Genomic DNA, 6000 nt, shown 5'->3' on the forward strand with positions numbered 1-6000 from the left:
AAGCTGAAGGGCTTTGCAGACAAAACTGCCGAATTTAAATTAGGTTCTAAGTTTTTAGTTTATTCTGTAATACAACATACTTACCTGGACAAACATATAATTAAATTACTGTTATTTGTAGCATTTGTGGTAAACTCTATAATGGAAAGCATGACTAAAAGATACTGAATACATAATATTTATATATAATGCTTTGGAAGTTTGATATAATAATGTTCTGCTGAGGTTCAGTTTATTTTGGGAATGTAAAGTACTTTACTGTTTGGTGCCTAAAGTCTTCGATGTTTAGCTTAAAAGTATGACCACTGCAAATTCATTTCAGGAAAATGTAGTGCATGAATAAAACCATCAGTGAATGATCCTTGCAAAAAATGTTTATTTGCACAAAATCTGTTTATAGAACATTATATAAGCAGAAGAGAATAAGCATTCTTGTTTGCAAATGCCAAATTATAATTTTGTAACAAGATGCATTATTATATTTTCTTTTTTTTCAATTAAATTGCCTTGAAATGAAGATGCATGAAATGTGAGCAGATAGTTGAAGCATAAATTATAAAAACTATGCTTCTGTCAGGAATGGTAATGGTCAAAGCTGTTGGAAAGCAAGCATGCATATTTTGTCTGGAAGAATGAAGCTGGCAAATAACTGCTAAAAGAACACAAGATATAGTAGTTGGCCTTCAAAAGTGTTTTTTCTAAGTCATGTGAACAAAGTTGTTTGTATGCAAACTGCAGGAAGCAGCTTATGAAAATCAACTGGAATAAACTCATATTCAGAGATCTGATTCAGTGTCCACTGAAGTCAGCAAAAGATTCCCAGCAAAAACACTGGAACCCCAAAATCTTTGGGGTGTTTTTTCTCCTTTTGTTCTGAGGGATATATGAAGTGCCAGTATTTTACACATCAAAGCTGAAACCTTGCTTGACTGTACAGATGCACCAGAATTCCAACACAACTAGTAGAATTATTTGGCTTTTAAATGAAGATGTTTGATCTGATTATATTTAAGTTCAACTTGATAGACATTAACCAATACAAGCATATCTTGAAACTACCCTAAAAAGATTTTCCTATCCTTCAATTGCCTCTTGATCTATTAAAAGAGGAAAGGCTCCTGTTCTTCCCAATATTTGATTTGGGATAAATTTTCTTCTTCCCTACAAGTGTGGCTTTTACTCTCTTTTCTTCATTCAAAGCACTGTTTAGCTATGTGTTTGGAGGGTGATCTACTGGTGGAACTTGAACATACACAGTTATACTTTTCACTTACATGGTACAGAGTTGTCTTAAACCACAGATTGCTCTGGGCTACCAAAAATAATTGGTTTCAATTTTGCACATTAGGGTAGGCTAAATTTGAACCATTTCTGGTGTGCTGATGCTGTCACTCTCTCCCTTGCAAGCGATGCTTCTGAACTAAAATGTGATGCTCCATTATGCATCTATTAAGTGATCCATCTCCAGTATGTGATAAAGGATGCAAGATGCTTTTGCACGGAGGTGTCTTCCCCAGGGTACCAGTGAGGAAACAAGCTGAACAAACGAGTAGCTGACAATTCCCTCCTGTCCTCAGTAGGACAAACAACTTGTTTCACAGTTCCCTGGAAAGGATTGTTGAGCTTATAGTAATGTTATGACTGGGGATAAGCTGCCCCAAGCCTTTTAATCTCTGCCAGATACGTGGAGTATAATGAACACTCCACAAAATGGCTTTGCATTTCTAGCCTCTCATATCTGAACTGTGTATTCCTATATGACCTGAGTGGATCGCTGCAATTAGTTCAGCAGTGTAGTATACTCTAAAATAATTTGCATTTTAAGTCCCTGAAGACTGACTGACTTTAAGGAAAAAAGCTGTGTTTAAAGATGAGCATTGGTAGAAGTATTTGAACCATTGTCACCTTGTTTTTCACTAGAAAGGAGCATGTAGAGCAGTTTCTAAAATTCTTCTCAATTTGTTTTTGCTTGCAGGTGACTGTGCTCTTTTCATTCATTGTGCTTCATTAGTACATTAATTGAAGTACTAATGCATTCAGTATGATACTGGGAATCCAGCATGCTCAAAGATAAACCTCTTGTTCATCTTTGTGGAAGTATAGAGGAGGATGTTGACAGAAGGTAGGGTAATTAAGGTAAATCCTTAATTGAGTCAGTTCTGAATCTCTCTAAAGGTTCTGTTTCTTGACATCAGCAGAGAAAATCTTAATAGAGCACTGCTACCTCTTTGCTTTTCCACCGAGTCCCAGCCACGTGCCTTTGTTGCTTATTCTGTGCTGATTCTGGCTTTTGGTGCTCCTCTTCACAGGCCAGTTCAACTCACCAGTTAGTTTTCAATAGGGGATTAATTAAAAAAAGAAGAAGTGGAAATAGATTCCCCATTTTCATAAAAGCAAGAAAGCAAGATTTGCTGGCCTGACTGCAGCACCATACCTTCAAAGCATAAAAAGCCCGAATTGCAGGAATTTTTCTGTGCCCTGTCTCAGAATGCTGTTACTGCTGTGTGCCATTTCCACAGACCAGGTTTTGTCTCCAATCCAGTTTAAAATCGATACAGTTTTGTAAAAAGAATGCATTTCAGATGTGGAAAAATACCTATGTGTTAATAAAATGTGAGGATTTATTTAACCTGTAAATATATGTATTGGCTCATAAGACTTCAACTACTTGAAGCATTTTCCTGACTGATTAGTAAATGGCTGTAGCACTTCTGAACAATCTGTTAGCCTCAAGTGTAAAATATCTCCTGTAGACAGATTCTCCAGCTGATATGAATGAGTAAAGATTAGTGGGGTGAAATTATGTTGATTCACAGCAGCAGGCCTTAAAGATTTTCTGCTGTTGAACAAAAGTTCATATGTTTATATTTAGGAACTTGTTCTATAGCTTAAATTTGAATCTATTAATTTCGTAAGCAACTAAGCTGACTGTATCCAAAAGCTTCACAGACCCCAAATTAAACAACTCTACATGTTTACACTTAGAAGGATAGTCTTATTTCAGCAGAATTAATAATGTGAGTAATACAAGGAATGGAACACATTTTGAAGGACATGATCTGTAAAGTAAAACTTTAACATTTATACAGCTAATTTAAATCTTCATGTTTGACATTGTGACCAAGAGATTTATATTTTTACCCAATCGATTATACAGCCACAGGAGGAAATACTTTTGACCAGGTTCAAGCAAATCCTCTTCAATTTTAATTACTCTGAAATAGAAATGGAGACAATACAGCAGCTTGCCCTACAATGTTGTCACTGAAGGTATACAACATTCTCAGCAATCTCACTAACAAGAAGCAGACAATGTTTCTTCTACATCCTTTGAAGTATCGGTATTGCCTTTAGAAATATAACAGAGAGACAAATTCAAACAGCGGCCTTGGCAAAATATGAAAACTTCATTTAGCATGAGTACCAGTTACTGATATCAAAGAAGCTGGGAAAAAAATTAGTCAGGAGACAGAATTATCTGCTTACCGTGCCAGAGGGAGTAACAGCAAACTTAACCTTGAAAACTGTTTGGAGAGCATTCTTGTGAAAACAGCATGACACAATGTTGAAGTTATGGACATGAAGAGGTCAACGGTTCTTAACTGATTGTGGGCAGTTACATTTTACTTACTGTGCTTCTGAAACAATGTTCCAGCAGTCCTGTCTGTTCTAAAATTTCTGAGTACAAATACAGTTTGCTCATATTTTCTGTAGTCTGACAGAAAGATTTGTTCAATTACTATATTGTTCACCCATGTTCTAAAAACAAAGTTCCATTCAGGTATTTAATTTGAACGTGACAAAAATACAGCATCCTGATCTTAATCAGGCTTAAAATTCTTGCCTCAGGCTCAGTTTCAGATAGTCAGCAAAATAAAATAATTAAGTGGAGTAAGAATAAAATTCATACTTTTTCCATATATTTGAAGAATTTTTTTCTACTTGTAGCTGAAACCTGCTGCAAAACTGTCAAACACACTTTCCGTTTATGATGATTAGAATTTATATTTCAGGACATGAGATTTTGTTAATATTATATTTAGTTCATTAGGGCATACTAACTTGGACATATTTGCTGTAGACTCCTTGCTAATATTTGGTGGTTATGATAAACAGTCTTCTAGCCTGCTTTTTAAGAACACTATTTTTTTTAATGTCTGTTCTTTCAGAAAGAGTGTGCTCTAGGGCATAATTTTGGTGCCAACATTATATGTTTTCAGATCTTAGTTTAAATATGGTTATGCAATAATTTATATATGCAGTATCATGGGATAATGGTTATACTAAAACTAATAATGATTATACTAAAACAGGCCAGGAAGCATTGCATTTCTGCTTTCAAAACAGAGAATTTTAGCAAGTACTAGCTAAATTGCATCCCAGAATTTCCTCAGTCATCAGTGACAACCTCTCTTCCCACATCTGTGGAGTTGATGGACAGCAGGATGGGGACTGTGGGAGAAAAGTATTCCCCACTGCAAGTAAAGATCAAGGTCTTGATCACCTGAAGAATGAGATGCATCCTGGAGTCCTGAGGGAATCAGTTGGTGTAGTTGTCCATCCCCTTTCCATGATATTTGAAAGGTCATGGCAGTCAAGTGAAATCCCAGGTGACTGGAAAAGGGGAAACATTGTACTCCTATTTAAAAAGGGTAGAAAAGAAGATCCTGGGACCTATTTCTGTGTTAGCATCGCCTCTGTGCCTGGGAAGATCATGGAACAGATCCTCCTAGAAGCTCTGCTAAGGCACATAGAGGACAGGGAGCTGATCTGGGACAGCCAGCACAGCTTCACCAAGGACAACTCCTGCATGACCAACCCAGGGGCCTTCCATGATGGAGAGATACATCAGTGGGCAAAGGAAGGGCTTTGTCTGGACTTCTGTAAAGCCTTTGACACAGTCTCCCACAACATCCTTCTCTCTAAACTGGAGAGAGATGGATTTGATTGTTGGACGGTTCAGTGGATGATGAATTGGCTGGACAGTCACATCCAGAGCGTTGTGGTCAGTCTCAGCCTGCCAGCGGACATCAGTGACAAATGGTGTTCCTCTGGGGTCTGTACTGGGACCAGTGCTATTTAATATCTTCATTAACAACATAGATGAAGGGATCAAGTGCACCCCCAGCAAATTTGCAGCAGACACCAAGCTGAGTGGTGAGGTTGACACTCCTGAAGCATGGGAGGACATCCAGAGGGATCTGAACAAGCTTGAGAAGTGGGCTATGGGAATCTCATGGGGTTTAGTAAGACCAGCTGCAAGGTGCTACACCTGTGTTGGAACAACCCCCTGTATCAATCCAGGCTGGGGGATGAGCAGAATGAGAGCAGCCCTGCCTAGAAGGACTTGGGGGTGCTGGTGGGTGAGAGGCTGAACATGACCCAGCAATGAGCACTGGCAGCCCAGAAAGCCAAATGTGTCCTGGGCTGCATCCAAAGCACCATGGGCAGCAGGTGAGGGAGATTCTGTCCCTCTGCTCTGGTGAGACTCCACCTGCAGTGCTGCATCCAGCTCTGGGGTCCTCAGCACAGGAACGACCTTTTGGATCAAGTCCAGAGGAGGCCACAAAGATTATGAGAGGAATATCTCTCTGGAACAGCTCTCCTGTGAGGAATGACTGAGAAAATTGGAATTGTTCAGCCTGGAGAAGGGAAGGCTCCAGAGAAATCTTGCAGTCTTTTAGTACTTGAAGTGGTGCCCACAAGAAAGATGGGGACAAACTTCTTAGCAGGACCTGTTGTGACAGGACAAGGGGTGGTGGTTTTAAACTGAAGGGGTGTCATTTTAGACGAGATATAAGAAATAAGTATTTAACAATGAAGATGTAAAAACACTGGCCCAGGTTGCTCAGACAGGTGGCAGATGGCCCTGCTCCCTTGCAAGCTCCCTTCCAGTTCAAACTGTTCTATGATTCTATGATTTAAATAGCCTTTACTAGGAAAGAGTCATAGTAAAGAGTGTGCAAGTAGAAAGAGAAAAAAGGGCAACACAAAGCAAAG

The sequence above is a fragment of the Corvus moneduloides genome, chromosome 8, assembly GCF_009650955.1.
Source record: "Corvus moneduloides isolate bCorMon1 chromosome 8, bCorMon1.pri, whole genome shotgun sequence".
NCBI classification, from domain to species: domain Eukaryota; kingdom Metazoa; phylum Chordata; class Aves; order Passeriformes; family Corvidae; genus Corvus; species Corvus moneduloides.